The 12038-nt window shown below is 41.2% G+C and overlaps 1 protein-coding gene across 3 annotated transcripts in view; it reads right to left on the reverse strand.

Moving 5' to 3' along the window:
• RCAN2 (regulator of calcineurin 2) overlaps window positions 1–12038 on the reverse strand; it is a 251797-nt gene that overhangs the window by 238998 nt on the left and 761 nt on the right. The window contains exon 1 of one of the 3 annotated variants that reach the window (XM_015572244.1): window positions 11914–12009. The exons of the other annotated variants lie outside the window; for them this stretch is intronic. The gene's annotated coding sequence lies outside the window, so the exon portion shown is untranslated. Of the gene's footprint in view, window positions 1–11913; window positions 12010–12038 lie in introns of those variants that run through there. 3 annotated transcript variants of the gene reach the window in all.

Below are 12038 nucleotides of genomic sequence, written 5' to 3' on the forward strand. Positions count from 1 at the left end.
GAAAGGTGTATTTGGCAGCATTTACACTGACATGATCAACAACAGACATCACTGACAGAAACTCTACAGTGTAAGAGAATGACTTCATTGTGACATTAGCATATGGTCTTAAAAATAAACCGTTAGCAATCCTAGGATGATAAAAGCGGTATAGGAATGGTTTGTTTAAGCAATGATTAGGATACTATAAAGGATGCATACAAATATCTCATTCATAGAAACTCCAAAGCAAGAAAAGACATAATTTTATTGATACTTTGGAAAATCATTAAAAGAACTGGCCTGATCCAAAATAAAAAGGTTATAACTGAATAAAAAGAAAACTACTATCTCCCTCATGAACTCTTACAAACTAGATAATCATCTCTACTAGATGTTTTTAAATCTAAATGACCTTAATAGTCATTTCAAATATTTTTAAATAATATTTTAAAATTTAAAAAATTATCTTTTAGGTTGGTGTTTATATTCTACCACCTGAACATCACTCCTTCTTTTTTTTTGGAGTAGAAAAATATCGATATCTTTCCATTTTTTCCTTTCCTTTGGAAGGAAGAAGTATTACTTTAGCTTTTCAAAGCCTTATGATCACTGAGATGAGGGTGTCTGAGAAGATGAATAGGAACAGATTTTAAAAGGGAAGTCTCCATTCACACTCAGAGGCTTATGCCAAAATCTGAAATCACACAAAATAATTTAGAGAGCAAATGGTTGATGAGGTGGGGGTGGGGGAGCAGAAAGGGTGCTATGGTAATCAGTTGGGTAATCCACCAAGTCCAACTGCCAGGTATACTGGAAACAGCCCCACATACCAGTTAGGTAAAGGTCTCTGACCTGCATTAGTCTCTGCGGTTTCTTTCCTATAAGATACTCATGAAATTTATACTGTCATCAAAATACCTAGGATTAGTTTTCACTCATATCCATTACGGTACTTCTAATTTTGTTCATATAAAATAACCTTCTCATAGTATCACATGGTGACTTGAATGGTAAGACAATAGCCAGGTACAGTTATGAAGACATGGAAACGGTTGAGCTAAGAGGAAGAGGTTCAGCCCAGCCTGCTTGGCTCAGTGGTTTAGCGCTGACCTATGAACCATTCAATTCCTAGTCAGGGCACATGCCCTGGTTTCTGGCTCAACTCCCAGTGTAGGGTGTGCAGGAGGCAGCAGTTTAATGATTCTCTCTCATCATTGATGTTTCTCTCTCTCTCTCTCTCTCTCTCTCTCCCTCTCCCTTCCTCTCTGAAATCAATAAAAATATTTTTTTAAAAAAGAAAAGGCAGTAAGAGCTTCAATTAAAGGTGAGAAAGTTGAAAGCATGGTATTAAGTTTGATCTTTCTCACCCAAGACAAAAGCCTTTGTTTTATATATATATATAGTTATGCTTAAATGTGACATTTTAAAAGCAATTTTAAAGAATAAAAGTAGAAGCCTCATGAGGAAGTACTATCTTTGGAGATTTCCATAGTTGGAGACCCTGAAGGCCATTCCATGAATAATACAAGGTCATTTGCTACAGCACTTGCTCTGTGGCCTCCAGGAACTGTCTAGAACAGTGGTTCTCAACCTTCTGGCCCTTTAAATACAGTTCCTCCCGTTGTGACCCAACCATAAAATTATTTTTGTTGCTACTTCATAACTGTAATGTTGCTACTGTTATGAATCGTAATGTAAATATCTGATATGCAGGATGGTCTTAGGCAACCCCTGTGAAAGGGTCCTTCGACCGCCAAAGGGGTCGCGACCCACAGGTTTAGAACCGCTGGTCTAGGTGAATAAAAAGAAGTATGAAGGAGCATTGTGCCACCTGTTCATCTGGGTTTTCTCACAGGGCCACCGTGGCCTATCCTATGTCCCATTAATGATTTCACTTCACACAACTGAGCCTATCTAAAGCCATCCCAAATTTCATAATGTTTCATTTTCCAGGTAATGGTCTGAGCAGTTTTCACACAGCCTCAAGGAAGTGGTTGCATACTTGAATACCAAATTAATTTGGATTTTGGGGAACCAAGGGGAGAAGTTCAGGTTTCTATTTATCTCACTTCCCCCTGAAGACAACCTTTCCAAATACATCTGCACAGGTATGGGGGCTGTGAAAACCTTCGACCTTCCAGAATGACACCACACCTCCCAGTGTGGCTGAAAACCAGAATGAGAAAGGAGATCCCCTCTCCCCATCCGTGATATCTCAGGAGGCCATAACTAAACCAAGGTCCAGGTGTGAGCCAAGGATCCCCATGGAGTAGCCATGAGCTGGGGTCCTTAGACCCACGGTTAGAAGCTACGCTTTGGAAATCTACTCTGCTTATATTTCAAATCAGAGCTTTCACCTAAATGTCACCTTGTCAAATTTTGAAGTTTAATGCAAACAACAGCTGTGTGTGGAACAGAAATCACCAAGAGACAGAACACTCAGAAAATTAAGGATGCCAAATAAACACATTTATGATGCCGGTTGCTGAATATGTTCCCTGACCAAAACTTAACCTTTTCATAAAAGGTTGCTTGTACATCATAAAAGATCAAAGGCATATCATTAATGACCACAGCAGGAAAAAAGGTAACATATTCATGAATTAGTACTTTGCTTTCACTTTTCCAGGTTGAGACTTTGCACTTGAGCAAATACAATTTTGTTTGAACTACCATTAGTTGATCTGAATTTAATATACTCTATATAGAAAGTCATATGATACCTGTCATGATGATCAAATAAGTAATTTTTTCTGGACTAATTATTAAGCCTCAAAAGAGAAGTATAAGACCAAAGAGACTGATCTAAGCTGGCCACACTCCATTGCTAGGCTTTTATCTTATCAGCTACAGAACTAGAAATAAGAAACAAATTATATTAATTTAGCCTGTCTTTCAGATAATTTTGTGGGGGGAAATAATTCAAATTGGCTGTTCGTTTACTTCAATAAGTTAGTCAATATAACCAACTTAGTTGATAGTAGCCTAATAATGAATGCGGAGACTCTTTTGGAAAGACTAATTTGATTAGTCGTCAAATTAAAATTCTAGAATAATGGCCATTCACATGATTTCTAAAGAGATTCCAATTGATTATGTTAGTTATTTATTCAAAATGCTTTCCTCTGCATTGTATCTCACTTTGTGGAAGGTGAAAAAGACATAATGAGATAGTTATCTAATTCTTGCCAAAGAGGCCTTGCCATCAGTGGAAGGGAAACCAGCCAAGGCCAATTAAAAGCAACAATAGAACTAATACAAATAAGTACATGTATTTGCTGTTAATATTTTTCGGGATTTGAATGGCAAACTGAACCAGTTCTCATGTAAGCAGAGGTTACTTTGTTGTGCCCCATTTCAGTCAGTTTTAGTAGTTCAACAGGCTGCAATGACAGCTGTCACCCTACACAGCCCGTGGCATCCATACGCCAGACGATAACAGAACTACTAGAAGAAAAGCTAATCCACTGAAGACAACTCTCCTACAAACACTCATTCACACGTTACATCTACCCCATCCATCTTCAACTCCCACAGTGAAACCTCAGCCTCCTTGAAGCAACAGTTAAGCAGGAACATTTCCACAGGGGCGTCATTTCTGGAAAGTACTAACAGCAGCCACCCCTTATCTTCACCAAAAAGAGTGCTTACTAGCAGGGTGGAGGTGAGACCCATATTCTCATGCATTGCTAGTGGGAATGTTAATTACTGCAATCTCCTGGAAAGACAATTAAAAATGTCAAGATATGTAGAAAGCCTGTTTGAGCCAATAATTCCACTTCTAACAATCTATCCTAAGAAAATGGCCTAAAATATAGAAAAGGATTATGATCAAAGATGTTCATCAAAGTATTATTTATGGTGTTTTGGAGACTTAGGAACCATCTAGATGTCCAACAATAGGGGAGGAGATAAATGAATTTGGTAAAATCCCACATGGGAATGCCATGCGGGCGGCTACTGAAAACAATATTCACAAAGATTGTTAACTTACATGAAAGCTATTTAAGATGTTTGGTGAAGTACACTGAATGCAAAATTCTAAACAAAGAATGATCCCAATTCTACAAAAATATGCATATAAAAAGACTGAAAGGAAATACAACAAAATATTAATAATTATCATTTGCTCATAGCAATACGTGTGATTTTAATTTTCTCTTCTTATACTATTCTGTGTTTTCCAAAGATTTTATAGAAAGCACACACATACAAGAAGCTATTCAAAAAATCAGGGCAGAGGGTCGCTTGTCTTCAGCAGACACTAGCCTCCTTGAGCAGACTCTACACCCTACATGTTGCTCACACTTGATGTTCATCCTAGGAATGACTTCTTGCATTCTACATCATGCCTATGCCTTCCTCAAACTTGGTTTTGACTTTCAGCCTTCTCTGTTGATACTGAGGTAACCTCTCTGGCAGTTACCTCTTTCCTGTAAACCATGCCCTCCTCCCCCTTTCACCAGCAAGACCCAGGTCCATTGCCTGGTCAGTCTCCTCCTGGCCCAGCCTAGTGGAGTCCTGGTACTGACAGGTAAGATACTCTTGAAATCAACAGGAATCATTAGACAAGCTACCAAAGAATAAGGCAAGGAAATACAGTTTACTAATGCATTCTACAAAAGTCTTTTAAATACAGTGGACCTCCCTCCCCTCGCAGACCTGGTGCTATACCAGGCCCAACTATAACTGACCTCTTGGGAGGTCCCTACTGTGACAATCATCCTTAACTTCTGTACAGGGCGTTCCATTTTGTGAATATGAGTGCACATTCGCAGACTCTAACATTTCAGCCCGGTGACTCTGTCAGGTGGAGAGATCAAGTATTCTTTTCCTAATTGTACAGATGAGAAATTTTCAACTCAGAGGCCTGATCCTCAGGGCATGCTCATCTGTGAATAGTGACAATAATACCCCCATGTTGTCGGGATTAAAGGAGATAACGTATACAGTGTGCTGAGCACAGCGTCTTGAACAGGGGCAGCATTCAAATGCCAGCTCCTGTGGCTGTCACATCACTGGGAAGCTCAAGGTTACATAGCTGGGAAGTGACATGCCAGGAAGGGAATCCAGGCCTTTCCATGCCAAGTCCACGCTTTTTATACTTTATTCCCAACCTTGTAAGAACAGTATTAAGGCACAGCCCATGCCCTCAAAGAAATTAGAATATTTTGTAGTAGGCATATCTCAATCACTTGAAACAATAAAGCCGTTATTCCCACAAAGAACTAAAGCCACCGTAATAAAAACTAGGATATAGCTCCCAAATTCCTACTACACAATTCTTTTGTTCAACAGCCACCATTACAATGCTTTCTTCTGCATACATTCCAAAGCTTAGGAACCCTGAGTCTCATCTCTGTTTTTTGAAGTGAGCTGAGTGTGGGGAAATCAGATTAAGAAAATAAATCCCTTTCCACCCTGACTACAAACAGTATTTTTCTGTGGGCATTCTGAAATGTAGGAGGTTTGAGCTATTTTTGGCATGTCTATTTCCCTGGGGGTGAAGGGTAAGGACCCCCATTTACTAGGCACCTTCGATGAGGCAGATGTTTACTGTGCCGGTTTTATGTTATCTGTTTCCCTCCTTACGACCTTACAACACGTATATTTATCACTCCAATTATCTAGAGATGAGAAAACTAAGTCTCAGAATTTAAGTGACACATCTAAAACGAAGAAACTGACTCCTAACTATGGGTCCTCCACATTAGTGCCCATCCAGGTTTCCACTCAGGCTCCCCCAACATCGGCACCCTCAGCAGCACATGCACCAGGGACTAGTTGACATCAGCTGCTAAGGACAGGCCACCATTTGAGTCAATCATCTTGGAAGTATTCCTGTTCTAAAAAACGACAAGACAGGTGTGATTTTAACCCAAATCAATGGTAAAATTCAAGATAAGAGGTGAGAATTTAAGAATACAGAGACAGGCCCTAACTGGTTTGGCTCAGTGGATAGAGTGTCGGCCTATGGACTTAAGGGTCCCAGGTTCGATTCTGGTCAAGGGCATGTACCTTGGTTGCGGGCACATATCCTGTAGGGAGTGTGCAGGAGGCAGCTGATCGATGTTTCTCTCTCATAGATGTTTCTAACTCTCTATCCCTCTCTCTTCCTCTCTGTAAGAAATCAATAAATTATATTACACAAAAAAAAAAGAATACAGAGACAGCAAGAAATCATCTGGTCGGCCTCTTTTCCAAGTAACATACAGATTTAAAATAAAGAAAGCCTGGGAGGGGCTGTGACTTTGCAGAGGTCACACAACAAATTAGGTGTGAGCCCAGATGAGAGCCAGGACCCCTGACTCAGTCTATTCTCTTTTATAGCATCAGCCACAAATATTCAAACACAGGATAAAAATAAATAAAATAAAAAATAAATAAAACTCTAGGCTAAACAGGAATCATTTCAGTATTGTTAGTTCTGACGGGTGATTCAGAGTGCTGGTCAGACTGCCTGAGCTTGAACCCCGGTGCACCTCTTCCTAATTGTGCAGCCTCGATATGGTACTCTCGCTTTCCCTTGGGTTTCTTATCAAGTATACTAGAGGCCCAGTGCACAGATTCGTGCACCAGTGGGGTCCCTCGGTCTGGCCTGCACCCTCTCACAATCCAGGACACCTTGGGGGATGTCGGAGGGCGGTCTGCCTCATAAAGTCATCGTGAGAATCCTATGTGTTAATCTAGGTAGAGCTCTAACTCCTTTGCGCTCACATAGAGTATGCACTGAATAAATGTTAGCTATCCTATATAATAAAGGCTAACATGCAAATCGACCAAACGGCGGAACAACTGGTAGCTATGACACACACTGACCACCAGGGGGCAGATGCTCAATGCAGAAACTGCCCTCTGGTGGTCAGTGAGCTCCCCCTGTAGGAAGTCAGGCTCAAGGCTGGTGAGTACAGTGGTGGTGGCAGGAGTCTCTCCCACCTCCACAGCAGCACTAAGGACCCCTCTGGGGATGTCCAACTGCCAGCTTAGATAAACTGGCAGTCGGACATCCCCCGAGGGGTCCCGGATTGCAAGAGGGAGCCAGCAAGGATGAGGGACCCCACCCCTCCAGTGCACAAATGTTGTGCATCAGGCCTCTAGTTACTATCATAATTTAAATTATTTTTACTTTGGCTAAAATAATTAGTTCAGATAATGACAGTTAATCCTTTCACCTTTGGGGAATAAGGTGGAAAAAACTTCTTGCTATCAAATTTTCTTCCTCTTCTCCAAAGGCAGCCCTAGACAGTTTCAGAAATGAAGGTAAGATGAATAGAAGGTTAGCACCAGGAGTGAAGAAATTAAAAATGAAAGTGCCTACTGAGCATTTTCATTTGATCTTCAAAGTCAAAATTCCCCATCTTTCTCAAACTTACTCTTTCTTATATACTTTCTTTCCCACACCCAGTCTTATAGAGATTCAGTTAACATATAGCATTGTATTAGTTTTAGGTATATAACATAATGGTTTTGCCATAGCCTATATAATAAAAGCATAGTATGCAAATTGTCCCTTCGACTGGGAGGTCATCCAGGAGTTTGACCAGGAGGCGGGGCCAGCCAGGGGAAGGGAGGGAGGCCCCAGCTGGTGGAGACAGCCACTAGGGACCCTACCAGTGCACAAATTTTGTGCACTGGGACTCTAGAGTGTCTCTATAGAGTGTGTGTGTGTGTGTGTGTGTGTGTGTGTATGTGTGTAGCCACAGTAAATATCCATCACCTCACATAAGTACAAATGTTTTTCTCCTGATGAGAACTTTTAAGATCTCTCTTAGCAACTTTCAGTGACAAAATACAGTATTGTTAACTATAGTTACCATATTAAACATTAAACCCCCAGAACTTATCTTACAACTGAAAGTTTGTACCTTTTGACCATCTTCACCTATTCTGCCCACCCTTTACCCCCGCCTCTGACAACCACCAATCTGGTCTCTGTACCTGTGAGTTCAGGTTTTTTTTTTTAGATTACAGATATATTTGTCTTTCTCTGACCTATTTCACTTAGCATAATGCCCTCAAGGTCCATCCATGTTATCACAAATGGCAGAATTTCCTTCTTTTTTTATATATGCCACATCTTCATTATCCATTCATCCATAGACAGCCACTTAGGTTGTTTCCATATCTTGGCTATCGTAAAAAATGCTGCAATGAACATAAAGGCATACCTTATAGCGACAGTGATTTTCTTTCCTTCAGATAAATACCCAGATGTGGGGTTGCAGGATCATATGGTAGTTCTACATTTTAAATTGTTGAGGAATCTCCATGCTGTTTTCCTTAGTGGCTGCATACCCACCAACAGTGCACAGGATTCCTGTTTCTCCACAACCTCACCAACATGTAATCTTGTTTTTGTTTTGTTTTCTTTTGTTTTGATAATAGCCATTCTAACAGGTGTGAGTTGCTATCTCATTGTGGTTTTTATTTTCATTTACTTGATAATTAGTGATGTTGAGTACCTTTCATGCACCTGTTGGCCATCTGTTTGTCTTCTTTGGAAAAATATCAACTCTTCTGCCCATTTTTTAAATCAGATTGTTTGGTTTTTGCTATTGAGTTGTATGAATTCTTTATGTATTTTGGATATTAACCTTTTATCAAATATATGATTTGCATACATTTCCTCCCACTTCCTGGGTTGCCTTTTTGTTTTATTGATGGTTCCTTTTGCTGTGCAAAAGCTTTTTAATTTGATGTATCATCTTACTTGTTTATTTTGCTTTTTTTTTCCTTTGCTTTGCTGATTAAAAAAAAAATCACTGCCAAGACCAATTGTCAAGGAGCTTACCTCCTATATTTTCTTTTAGCAGTTTTATGATTTCAGGTCTAATGTTTAAGCCTTCAATTCACTTGGAGTTGATTTCTGTGCTCAGCTCCCCCCACCCCCCCCACACCCCACATATGGCTATCCAGTTTTCCCAGCATAATTTATTGAAGAAACTAGCCTTTCTTCATTTTATACTCTTGGTTTCTGTGTCATAAGTCAATTGACCATAGATGCATGGGTTTATTTCTGGGCTCTCTCTTCTGTCACATCGATCTATGTATCTGTTTTTATGGCAATACCATATTGTTTCGATTACTATAGCTTCATAATGTAGCTTGAAATCAGGAAGTGTAATGCTTCCAGCTTTGTTGTTCCTTCTCAAGATTGTTTTTACTATTCAAGGTCTTTTGGGATTCCATACAAATTTTAGGATTGTTTGTTCTATTTCTGTGAAAAATGCCATTGGAATTTAGATAGGAATTGCATTGAATCTGTAGATTGCTTTGGGTGGTATGAACATTTTAACAATATTAATTCTTCTAAACCATTAGCATGGAATATTCCATTTATTTATGGATTCTTCAATTTCTTTTATCAAAGTCTTAAAGTTTTCAGTGTACTGAAACTTCTTGGTTAAATATATTCCTAGGTATTTCATTCTTTTTAATGCAATTTTAAATGAGATTGTTTTCTTAATTCTGCTTTCTGATAGCTCATTATTAGTGTATAGAAATGCAACTGAGTTGTGTATATTGGTTTGTATCCTGCAACTTTACTGAATTCTGTGTGTGTGTGTGTGTGTGTGTGTGGTCTTTAAGGTTTTCCAAATATAACATTTATAACATTGAGTTATCTGAAAATAGAGACAGTTTTACTTCTTCCTTTCTGACCTGGATGCCTTTTAAATTTTTTTTTCTTGCCTAAATGTTCTAACCAGTACTTCCAGTCCTATGTTGCATAAAGTAGTAAGAGTGACTATATTTGTCTTGTTCCTGATCTTAGAGGGAAAGCTTTCAGTTGAAATTCCTCATCTTTCTCAAACCTACTTGTTCTATTTACTTTCTAACTCAGTTAAAAGCCTGACAGTATCTAGACATCTTATCCTTCTACACCACCATCCACTTGATGACCTAGTTCCATTGAGTGTCCCGATGAAATGGCTCTCTGTAGATCTCTTCTTTTCTCCTATTCTCCCTGGTTCAGGCACAATTCATTTCCTTTGGGGGAGGCGGTCTGGACCACTCTAGTGGTCTGAAATCTGAGCTCATTCCTCTTGGTAATCCCACCTACTCACCACCTCCAAAGTTACTTTTGCAACACACAAGTCAGATCAAATCATTTCTCCCATAAAAACGTGTGATTTCTCCTGAATAGGCTATATTCACGACCCAAGTGAACTAAAATCCCTCCTCCTCTGCCACACTCCCCTGCCATGTCCCCGTTTCAGAACACCTACACGTTTTTTGAACATGACCTTTCCTTCAATGTGGATAGCCAACTCCCTTCCGTTGAAAACTCCTAGTGCCTACTGGGATCCAGTCCACCTGTGAACTCTGAAGGCTCTTCCAGATTCTCTCCAGCCTTCTTTCCCTGGGCTCCCACTGAACCTGTTCCTGTTTCCATTAAATACTCACCATGCTGACCATTATCAGTTATTTTCTTATCCTTTTTTTGTGAGATGATTTCTGAAAGGCAAGGGCCTCCTTCATTCAGTCTCTGGCACAGAGCCTACATAGCACACAGTGGATGTTTGACAAACAGCTGTTGATTAGCTGAGTGGATGGTACGGACAGTATGGGAAATGAGACCACAGCGGCTCTCAAAGTTGGTCTCAACAAACCTAGTTTCTGCACTGTATCTGACCAGCTGCAAATGATTATTCCAGTGGTTTTTAGGAGTGTGATATCTACTTGCTAAGGACAAAGCTCTCGGGTTTCCACTTAGGCCTACTAAATGTTTATCCCTGGAGGCAGCCACGCCCTCCAGGATTCGGTTGAGTTCTGCAGGCTCTGTACACACAGGCATTTTGAAAGCTCTTGGGATTCTGTAGCTTTGGTTGAGAACACTTTTTCCCCTCACAAAATTCAATGAACTGGGCTTGGGCACTCGGTGGCCAATTAATGCAGATCTGATTTGCAGTGGATTTGAAAGCAAAGTGCAACTCGCATTTCAGCCTCATTCAGCTCAATGACGAATCATACTTAATAGCTATAAGGCTAAAGAAAATCTATGTGTAGACTGAAAAGCAGCCAAATGTCCACTCCCCTGCCTTGTTCCACAGTCAGTGCTGACCGGCTTCGTGATCCTTCCCAGCTTCTAGGTTGTTCCAGCTCCCTTGTGTCCCCAGAATGGAGGGGGCCAGTTGGCAAGGGTTGCCCTGTGCCTGCGATGCATTTGTCCTGTATTTTGAAGTTGATGTAATACGTGTGAAAGTTGAGTTACATTATTGTAAATGTCCTATTTTCCCTAAAGTTGCCCTCCCTGTGACAGGTGAAGTGGGATTCTGGCTGAAGGGAGGGGGAAGGAAGGGCGGGCTGGAATGCTCTGGCATCCTTTCTTCTCCATTTGCGGGGCTGTATGTTAAAGGAAGCCCGGAAACTTTTGTTTTTTTACTAAAACAATCCTCTAAAAAGCTTTGGCTTTTGAAGTATCCATTGCACACGTCCATCCTACTGTAGGACACAGAAGCGATTTAAAGCATGCACTCTGCTCTATCGTTTATTTTGGGATAAGAAAAAGACTGCAGTGCCTTGGAGAATAAATCATTAACTAAAAGTCAAATCGAGACACCCTGGAAACCAGTGAGACCCAGAGGCGGAGGAGGGGATCAGGTGGCTGCGATTTGCCTGTTCCCTCCGGTGACTTCCAGAGCGAAGCATCCCACGGGCAGGGCGAACTCGGCACACTCTGCTCCCTTCTATTTCACTTTTCCAACTTGGAGTTATTTTTAGATGACCCAAGCCAGCTAATCCCAGGGAGGACAATTCCCGCTGCGGCTCGGAGCACCTTCGTCCTGCCCAGTGCTTTCCTTTAAGCGCTGGGAGAGGAGCCCCCCGCGTTTCTCCTTTGCGCTCTGGGTCCGGTCCACCTCGTCTAACCACCACCCCCCACACCTCAGTCCCGGGACCGCGGGCGTCTTTCTTTACCCGCCATTTACGCACCTGCTGCTGCTCCCGACAAGGCAAACCCTGGGGTCACTGGGAATGGGGGAGAGGCTCTCGGAGACCCGCGCCCTGTAGCAAGGGGTCAGGGGAGACCTCTGTCCCCACCGCCGCCTTGGGGGCCT

Source organism: Myotis davidii, unplaced genomic scaffold (genome assembly GCF_000327345.1).
Source record: "Myotis davidii unplaced genomic scaffold, ASM32734v1 scaffold167, whole genome shotgun sequence".
NCBI classification, from domain to species: domain Eukaryota; kingdom Metazoa; phylum Chordata; class Mammalia; order Chiroptera; family Vespertilionidae; genus Myotis; species Myotis davidii.